Raw genomic sequence first — 11,080 nt, forward strand, 5'->3', positions numbered from 1 at the left:
TTTTCCCTTTTATTTTTAGGAGGTGTCTGTCTTTGAGTTTGAGGTATGTTTCTTGTATGCAGCAGAAAGATGGATCCTATTTTCGTGTCCATTCTGTTAGTCTGTGTCTTTTTATAGGTGAACTAAGTCAATTGATATTAAGGGATACTAATGACCAGTGATTGTTTGTTCCTGTTATTATTTTTATTATTTAGTGGTAGTGTGTGTGTACTTCTCTTCTTTGGGGTTTACTGCTGTGGTGTTATCTATTGCCTGTGTTTTCAAGGGTTTATCTGCCTTCCTTAGGTTGGAATTTTCCTTCTAGTGCTTTCTGTAGAGCTCGGTTTGTGGATAAGTATTGTTTAAATCTGGCTTTGTCTTGGAATATCTTGTTCACTTCATCTATGATGATTGAAAGTTTTGCTGGGTATATTAGTCTAGGCTGGCATCCATTGTCTCTTAGTGTCTGCATTACATCTGTCCAGGTCCTTCTGGCTTTCAATGTCTCCATTGAGAAATTGGATGTCATTCTGATGGGTTTGCCTTTATAAGTCACTTGGCCTTTTTCCTTTGCTGCTCTTAATATTCTTTCTTTATTCTGTATGTTTATTTGTTTAATGTGGCAAGGGTACTTTTGGGGGGGTCTAGTCTGTTTGGTGTTCTATAGGCTTCTTGTATCTTCATAGGCATTTCGTTCATTAAGGTGGGAAAGTTTTCTTCTATGGTCTTGTTAAATATATTTTCTGTGCCTTTTAGTTGGTATTCTTCTCCTTCCTATATCCCTATTATTCGTAGGTTTGGTCTTTTCATGGTGTCCCAAATTTCTTGGACATTTTGGGTCATGACTTTGTTGGTTTTAGTGTTTTCTTTCAATCTATTTCTTCTAACGTATCTTCAACACCAGAGATCCTCTCTTCCATCTCTTGCATTCTGTTGGTTATACTTGCCTCTGAAGTTCCTGTTTGTTTACTCAGATTTTCTAATTCCAGCATTCCTTCTGCTAGTGTCTTCTTTATTTTTTCTATTTCCCTCCTCAGGTCTTGGACTGTTTCCCTTGCTTTTTCATGATTTTCTTTCAGGGACTTATTGTTTTCTTCTGCTTTAATTGTCCTTTCCTCTAGTTTTTAGAACGTTCTTCCCATTTTTTGTTTGTCTGTTCCTCCACTTTATTTTTGTTTTCTTCTATATAAGGCTCTAGCCTCTTCATGATGTTACTTATAAGGTTTTCTTCTTCTTCTTCTTCTCCTTCTTCTTCTTCTTCTTCTTCTTCTTCTTCTTCTTCTTCTTCTTCTTCTCCTTCTTCCATTCCGTGATGTTCAGGTCTAACTGTTAGAAAAGGGTTAGGTTCTGGTGATGCTGTATTGCTCTTTATTTTGTTGCATGTACTTCTGCCTTGGCATCTGCCCATCTCCACATTGGTTCGTTCTTGGTCTTATCAGTGTACTTGGTCCAGACAGAGCTGACAGATTTAGGGAGTCTCTCTCTGGTCCAGATGGAAACTCTGGGCCAGATGGGAGCTCTGGTCCAGATGAGAGTGCTGGCTGGATAGGAGCTGGGGCGGGGTGCTAGACTCTGAGTCTCAGGAAGTTCCTGTGGTCTCCTTATCTTGTCCAGATGGGAGCTCCTCTTGTCCAAATTGGAGTTCTGGGACAGGATGGAATGCTGGACACTGGTCTCTAAGTCTCTGGAAGTGGCTCGGGTCTCCAGCAGATGAGTGTGGGGGCAAGGCGTTGAGGTTGTAGTGTGCACCAGAGGGTCTCTCTGGTCCAGATGGGAGTTCCGGGGTGGATGGGAGCTGGGGGCTGGTCTCTGAGTCTCAGGAAGTGGCTAGGGTCTCGGGCAAATGAGTGTGGGGGCAGGGTGTGGCGACTACAGGGTCTGCCTGCAGTCTCTGGTCCAGATGGGAGTCGCTTACTATTTTTTAACTCTCTCATTTTGTGAAGAAAAACAAATATAACAACCCTACAGCAGCAATAAAAGACAAAGTGAAAATCTGAAAATGGTTGTTCATGATCCAGGATCCACATAGCATAGAAAGAATAACCAAGGGTTGGGGATTTAGCTCAGTGGTAGAGTGCTTGCCTAGCAAGCGCAAGGCCCTGGGTTCAATCCTCAGCTCTGGCAAAAAAAAAAAAAAAAAAAATAGAAAGAATAACCAAGGCACTGAAGCTATTTGCTGCTCAAACCTTACTTATCTAACCTCTGACACCTCTACAACTAGATAAGCTACCTCATCTCAAAATTATAGTTTCTTTCCCTAAAAATATGGAAATAAGTAACATTCTTTTCTCATGATTATTACCTGAAAGAATGAACACAAAAGCTTCTTATACAGAATTGGTCACACAATAACATAGCAGTATATGCAAGCCCTGTTGACGTCATCATTTACAGTATTTAAATGGTCTGTCTCATTGTCTGCAGTATGTATGGAATAAGCTGTTTTTACTACATTCCCCACAACAGATCAAAGCACATGACTTAAGTTTTTAAATGTAACAGAAGAAAATTTTTTTCTGAGTTGTATTCAGTAGTCAAATATTAATGAATGAATTTAAAATGTGCTGTATTTGTGGTGTGTTTGTGTGTTCTTGTATGTGTGGAGCATACATGCAGAGGTCAAAGAACAGCCTGAGGTGTTGGCTCTCACCTTCCACCTTTGTTATTTGTCACTGTGGTTGTACATTGCTACCTGACACACAAGCTTGCAGGCATTCTCTTAGTTCTACCTCCAGCTCCAGTGGAACATGGAGATTACAGACTGAACTACAGCGCCAGACATCTTGTTGTGGGCTCTGGAGATGCAGATGCAAATGGTCCTCATGCTTGCTTGGCTAGAACTTTACCAACCACGCCAGCATTCCATCTCGTGTTGTGATACTTTAAACAAATATTTTTCACCGCCTTTTTATAAAGCTGTTGTCAGTGTGTATGTGACATTTTTAAATTCTTATTTCTTGTTCATAAATCTTTCTATGGGTTACATTGTTGTTGGTGATTTACTTCTGTTCGTTACACTTCTGAAGGGAAGTTCATGATGAATATTTGAGTGAAGGTAATTTTGTGTTTGGTATCACCTAACTATGGCTACTTCCTGCTAATGAATTCTGAGGATGAAGACTTAATTTTTTGAAAAGAATGATTATCATGTTCATCTCCTAGTAACATGTCTTGCAGGTTATAATTAAAATGTCCAGCTAAAATAAGTTTCTGCTCCTCTATTAAATTTGTGAGCTAAAGAGAGTACTTCTAGATGTATTTGCTGACAAGAATAGTTTTATGGCATGGTTTTGGTGATTTTCTAATATAGTGTCAAGACTTGGTTGTCTCAGGACTCCAGAGATATTTGACCATGCTGTTTATTTATCAACAACTTTCTTTTTAAAGTAAATTCTCATAAATGATAAAATGGTGTTTTTGTAATTACTTAATGTCTAACACAAGACATTACTACGATCCTGCAGAATAATATTCAGTGATAATATTGGTCCAAAAGCACTCATGTTCTGACATTCAGGTGAGAGAGAGAAACGCATTTCCAAAATCATTTCCCTCGAGCCTTACTGTAAGAGTTACATAATCTGCAGACCAGTGAAGTGAGCAAAGATGAAAAGACTGAAAATACAGTGATAAAGAACAGAAACTTCAAAAGAAACTGTAAATACTACAGAAAACTTAAGGTACTGTTGATCTCTGACATTAAGGCAAAGATAATAATTAGTAAAAGCTGGGTTTGAGTCTGAGAGTACTGTATGAGAAGTATGGATAGCTGAGAATGAAACCATGAGTTTAAAGGTCTCATATGCCTTATTTAATGAGAAATTGGACATTCCCTATATTTCCACATAAAGTAAACAGGTGTGAAAATTTTGCTTAACCACCACTCTAAAAAGAGAAATAAAATATTTCTAGAATATTAAGGTGGAAAAACGAAATACTTATATCTAAGCAGAAGTCAAGAAACTTTATAAAATACATTTAATAGAATATAAAACCATGTGTTTAACATTAATAGACAGTAACAATTAATCTGGATGTGATTATTTTCCTAAAAGATAGTAAATTTTAGATGAGATCAAAATATACATATGAATAATTTGTTTACAGATTGGGTTAGCCTAGAGAAATAATATTCATTTCTCTGATATCATCATATTTCACTCATAATATTTTTTTCAGAGAGACATTAAATGGCTTATAGACTGTCCTCAAGGTTCAATTTTCCTATATTGATAAGATCATTCTAATAGTGTGTAAATTATGAGTTTAAAATGGATTATGAAACTGAACAGAGTCATCAAAAAAAGAAATGCAAGTAGTGAATAAGATTTTTTAAAGTTATTATCCTAGGCCTTCTGGGGAAAGCAAACTAAATCCATGTTAGGACTCAATCTCACCATACTCAGAACGGCCACCATCAAGATCACAAGTGATAACAAATGCTGACATGGATGTGGACAAAGGAAAACCCTTATAGTTGGTGAGAGTGCAAACTAGTAAAAATCACTTTGGAAATCAGTCTGTAGGTTTCTCAAAAGACTAGAAATGGAACTACCTTGTGACTCTACTAGACTATTCCTGGGTATTTACCCAAAGGACTCTGTACCTTACTGGACAGACAGTTACTGATCTATCGCTGCCCTATTGACAATAGCTAGAAAATGGAGTCAGCCAACATGCCTGAAAACAGATGAATGAGTAATAAAAATGTCTCAGATAAACACAATTTAAATTAAAGGAGAGTGAAGATTACCCACCTAACTGCTGTGGCTGTAGGTTTCCCTAGAAGTGCTTGAGGGAATTGGTGGCTAAGAAAGTGGATGGTGTGGTGGAGGAAGACTGTAGGAAAAGATTGCATGATTCTTTGGGTTCATAGGGAGAGAAGAAGGGGAGGCTATACCAGATGGTCTGCTAACAAAATTGGGAAAAGACTGGGGGACTCAGTGATGAGCTCTAATGTGGCTTCCTCTTACACCCTTAGTTTTGATGAGTCCTTCTCATCCCTCATCTTCCCCTTCCTCCCTATTTTTAGCCATGGTTAGACCTTGCCACCATTAGTATTCATCACATCTATCTTCTCAGCTATAAGGAAATAAGAAATTGGAAGGAAAATGGATGGAATGGAAAAAATTATACTTTTTAGATTTGTTTGCTTAAAATTAAAGCCTGTAGAAACATGGAAATAAGAAAGGGGCTGTGGGGGAAGAGGATAAAAACCTTAAGGAGGATGTGAGATAGCACAACCCACAGTCTGAGAAAATAGATGTAAGGAATACTAACGAATACTGTGCTGCATGAAGTTTGAAAGAATAAGATATTATTTCATAAAAATAAGGACTTTGGAAAGTCTGCATCCCCTGGGAGCTGGTTGGTGTTAGTTAAATCATTTTAGTTAATTAAGGTGCCTGAGGTTTCAGAGTCTATTTCTTTGAACTGGTTTAAATATTTTTCCTCTGAGATTGAGGAAAAAAAAAGAGAGAGAGAGAGAGAAAGAAATCTTTTGCCCTTTGAGAAGCTTATATTTTGTTCTTATGGCCTTTATATAAATGTGGTTTCAAAAGTATGCTGAGGTAATGAGAGAAATAAATCCTAAGGGATAAGCTGTGTTCATTCATGTAGCTATGTGATTTGGAATTAGAGAAAGTAGGTAAAAAGAAATGAGAGAGTCGGGGTTCTGGGACCAGCTTCAGGCTTTTTGTAGGGAAAGTAGAATAGAGAGAAGAATAAGAGGTGAGGCAGCGTTATGGTGGCCCTCAGGCTCATTTCTAATACCTTTCCTTACATACCCTCCAAGCCACACATAGGTAGCATACATTATTTTTCTTTTAGTGTTTTGCATCCTCATAGGTTCCTGGCAGTTAAAGCCAATGAATGTTTCTTGATCATGCAGGCATATATCACTGATTGACCCTTCCATTAAAGATTTTGTATTTTAAAAGATAGTGGAAAAATATTCCCAAAGAGAAAAACATTAGAAGAATTCAAGTTTCAGTAAACAAAATACATGACCATACACCTCTAAGCCTTTCTTTCCCTAAGATGGCTCTATTTCAGGTATGGTTTTCCTCTTCTTCTGGGTTAGACCTGGGGGGCAAAAATCCTGATTGCTCCAGTGCTTCCAGGTACTGTGGAAATGGGAATATTTAATTCTGCAGGGATAATTAAGTTCACTGGCCTAATTTGTCTGAGCCTGGATTTATATATCAACTTAAAACTAATTTTGTACTCATTTCCATCACAGATGAATGCCTCTGTGATATTCACCAAAGTCAAGTAGACACCTCTGTTCCCAAGTGAGCTAATGTATTGCATTAGCGTTTCCTAATGTTGTTAGTGCTTACTGGAAGGCTGGTGACAGCAGCATATTTCACTTTTGTAAGACTGGAAAGAACAGGAGCCTTTTCTACATTTTTATTCGATAATCTTTACTCTTTCCTGTGGTGATGTTATGTTCCCCAAAATATTGTGCACCCTAATAAACTTATCTGGGGTCAGAGAACAGAACAGCTACTAGATATAGAGGCCAGAAAATGGTGGCACACACGTCTTTAATCCTAGCATTCCAGAGGCAGAGATCTGTCTGGATCTCTGTGAGTTCAAAGCCACACTGGAAACAGCCAGGAATGGTAACAAGAGCCTTTAATCCCAGGAAATGATGGCAGAAAGTGGAAAGGTATACAAGGCATGAAAACCAAGAACTAGAGGTTGGTTAAGCTTTTAGGCTTTGAATAGCAGTTCAGCTGAGATCTATTTGGATGAGGACACAGAAGCTTCCAGTCTGAGGAAACAGGATCAGCTGAGGAATTGGCAAGATGAGGAAGCTGTGGCTTGTTCTGCTTCTCTGATCTTCCAGCTTTAACCCAATACCTGGATCCAGGTTTGTTTTAATTAATAAGACCTTTTAAGATTCATGCTACATCTGGCACCCAACTTGTCAGGTACGAATTTGCAAAAAAAGCTACTTGTCTGTGGCCTTGCTGGCCCCAGCTCAGACCCAAGCTACACATTGCTGGTTGTGGTGGCACACTGGTTGGATTTACTGAAGGTGGCAGAGGCAAGAGGATCCCAAGTTTGAGGCCAGCCTAGGAGGCTTGCTAAGGAGAAGCTTCGTCCTGGGCTGAGCCACAAACAGTGTGGGACCATGGAGGCAGCAGTTGCTGCTTTGAGTTGCTGGCTGCTTCTCATTGTGTTGGTGACTGCAGTGATGCTGCTACCTGGGACAAAGGGTTTATTGCTGCTGGTTCAGAGAAGAATTGCCAGGACCACCGTGTTACAAGAAAACATCAGCAAAGGTCAGTTTTGAAAAAGTCTGGCAAGACAAATGGTGGGGAGAAATTGCTGTCATGATAGTCTCTTCTAGGGAAGAACATTCAAGGTTTCGAGAGACAGACATTTATCAGACTGTGATTACTACAAACTGCAGAGGAGGTACAAAAAAAAATCTGCAGGGAACCATGATCACGCCTAACAGCAACTTTGAAATCTTCAAAAGTATGATGGGATCCCACAACGACAGTTCCAAATGGACTATAGTAAAGCCCTTAATCTGATTAACACCACAGAAAGATTGACTTTGGATTACAAACTGTTTAGGACAGTTTCAAGATGGCTAGCTGAGATGATCCAAATTCACAACTACTTGAGCAGAGACTTGAGATAGCCCTGCACTTCCCCATTATTCAGAGACTGGACAAATGATACAGGACTTGTCAATTAATCCAAAAATTTTCTTTTCATGGTTCCCTAAAGATGCCTTCACCCTCAGAAAGCAGGAAGTAATTTTAAGAAAATGACGCCCACATTCCCAAGCAGTGGGATGGGAGGTTTTTGGTTGTTTAATGAGTTATGGATAATGTCATTGTTTATGACAGTTAGTTACAAATTGTTAATTGTTAATGGTCAGGAAAAAGCTGAACAAGGAGATTAGATTCAGAGTTTTTGTTTAAAAGGATAAATGGGTAGATCATCGAATCTACTCTAAAAAAGAAAAAGGGAAAGATATAAAAAAATGACAAAAGCTAGATTATTGAATCTATTATTAAAAGAAAAAAGAGAATATGGATATAAGATAAAAAGATAGATTATTGAATCTATTTTTTAAAAGGAAGCACTTGTTTTAAAATAGAATAAGTAATGAAATTTTTTTATCTGAATTTATGAAATGTTACTGGACTGGACATTGTTAATATATATAATGGAATTTCTCATATGAATCTGTCAAATGTTAATGGACTAGACATCATTAATATAATTCTCAACTGTGTATATTGTATATACTTATTGGATACAGTTTTTCTTGTATATGTTATGAGCTTTTTTTAATATTATACAAAAAAGGGGAAATGTGGTGATATTGTGTTCCCCAAAATATTGTGCACCCTAATAAACTTATCTGGGGTCAGAGAACAGAACAGCTACTAGATATAGAGGCCAGAAAATGGTGGCACTCACGTCTTTAATTGTAGCATTCCAGAGGCAGAGATCTGTCTGGATCTCTGTGAGTTCAAAGCCACACTGGAAACAGCCAGGCGTGGTAACAAGAGCCTTTAACCTCAGGAAGTGATGGCAGGAAGCAGAAAGGTATATAAGGCATGAAAACCAGGAACTAGAGGTTGGTTAAGCTTTTAGGCTTTGAATAGCAGTTCAGCTGAGATCTATTTGGATGAGGACACAGAAGCTTCCAGTCTGAGGAAACAGGATCAACTGAGGAATTGGTGAGTTCTTCAATTGGAACTCTCTTTTCTCTATTCCCTCTGTTCATTGATAGCAGAAGTACAGGCTCTTTGATTCTCTTAAAGCTAGCATATAATATGTGCATCTTTCTTTATGCTTTTCATCAGTGTTATTTTTCCTAGCTAGTACTAGGCAGGAACTGTGGTTAACAGGAAAGAAGCAGCAGCCCCCGGTGTTTTTTCTTCCCACAAATCCCCCCATTTTGTTCAGTGCTACACCAACCCCACCCGCTCTGTGTTCGTAGCACACTGCACTTAGGTACCATTCCATTTCTTTTCATTTTGATTCTTCAACCATCAATTGTTAGGACACTAACTGAAATCAAGCATTGTTTCCCTTCCTATTGACACTACAGAAACACTCTGGAGAAGACCTTTCCTCACCTCTACGCCTTTCTGTAGTGGCTTGCCTTTTCCCCCTGTTCTAATAGTGACTCTCCAAGTGGAGTGTTCAGTCTCCCTTTCAATTTATTTGATTCATTACTAACGTAATTATGAGATTAAGATTTCATGAAAAAACAAAGCATAAAGAATTACAAACTGTGTTTGTATTATACATACGCCTTCACAAGTATTCTATGTAAATGCTTTATGTATATGATTGCTTTGATGAATACACATAAAGGAAACACCTGTTACCATGTCCAAGCCTCTAAGGCATTGGCAGCATTACATTACAGAAGTTACCTAGGTATAACTCCATACTCAAAAAGCCCACTTTTTCTCTTGAAGTAGTGTTTTGATAATATTGTTACTTAATTATGGCTGTGTTTCAAGGTCTAAATGTGATTATTGAGCATGTATATGTGTTTAACTCCATGTAGTGCTCATGCACTGTTTCCAGTACATATACACTTGCTCATTTTAGGGGCTGTTCTTACTAGTGCTGATGGACAAAAGAGAGTTCCTGTGCATATTCACTGTTTCCTGAGGGTTTTTCTTAGTTATAGGCCTAAAATAGAGTTGCTCTTTTATAGAGTATGCATATCTGAAAGCATTTGGCTATTGGTTTTTACGCATTTACAGTTCATTCAACAGCCTATGAAAGTCACTTTTCTAAATCCTCACTAAACAAACTATTGTCCCCGTTTATCATTTGTGTGAGCCAAGAGTTTATGAAAACTGAAGACTATATTAATGATTGTGGACTTTCCCTGTTTCTGTAAAAGCAAACCCTATGGGTTTAAGGGTTGTAAAGCAGTACAGTAGATTGAATGGTGGTCCTACTGAAGAAATGCCTACTTGGCCTTTATTCAGAAGAGTCTTAAGATGAGATTTCATGCATTATTATGGGCATTAAATCTAATCACAAGTGATTTATAAGTCGTGAGAAGGAGACAGTGTGCACAGAAGTCCATGTGAAAATAGAGACTGGAATTTGCAGCCTCAAGCCAAGAACATTTGGAACTCCCTAGTGAGGAAGGATTCCCTGCAAGAGCTGGCAAAGGGAATACAATCCTACCAAAACATTCATTTTGGATTTCTGATTTTCAGAACTATAAAAGACAAAAACTTTTAGTTTAAGCTGCCAAGTCAATGATAATTGACCATGGTAGACTTAGAAACCAATATAACTTATTCATATCTGTGAGGTGTGGCACATCTTGGGCTGGTGATTTTATTGTAAGACAATATGATTCCTTTCTTTATTCCCCATTCTAGTATCTGTGATAAAACACAATGGAGTTATTATCTTATATGACAAAATGTACTTCAGCACTGTGTGTAACTAAACATAGAAAATGATGTAAAACAGAGTCAAGTAGAGTGTGTGTGTGTGTGTGTGTGTGTGTGTGTGTGCTCACTTGTGTACGTGTAGACATGTTCATGGGTGTTCAGGTGCATGTAAAAACAAGAGATCAACATCAGATTTTTGTTCTCCAATTTATGTTTTGAGACAAGATTTTTCATTAAACATGGAACCCATTGTTCCTAGATTTGTTGGCCAGCAAGCTCCTGGAATCCTTTTGTCTCTGCCCCAACTTAGCACATGAGTAAGAGGAAGATGTAGTCATGCCTAGCTTTTACATGGTGCTGGAATTCCCAACTCAAATTCTCATGCTTGTGTAGCAATCCCTGTACCCACTGAGAGGTCTCTTCAGTCCCCTAAGATTTTCAGCCCATATGTACATGAGCTTTTCTCACATAGTGCCATTTTTACATCCACTTTGCTTCCTTTTTGATAGTAAAGAATCCATACTTTTATAATCTCTGACTGAGTTATCTAGAAAAATCTCCTCATGTCAAGAATATATAGTCAGCATGCTAATGTCATCTACAACCTTACATTTCTATTGCTGTATATATACAGAGATTAGACTGTGGACCTCTCTGGGGGAACTTTATTCTGATAATGATGACATGAAACT

The sequence above is a fragment of the Onychomys torridus genome, chromosome 4, assembly GCF_903995425.1.
Source record: "Onychomys torridus chromosome 4, mOncTor1.1, whole genome shotgun sequence".
NCBI classification, from domain to species: domain Eukaryota; kingdom Metazoa; phylum Chordata; class Mammalia; order Rodentia; family Cricetidae; genus Onychomys; species Onychomys torridus.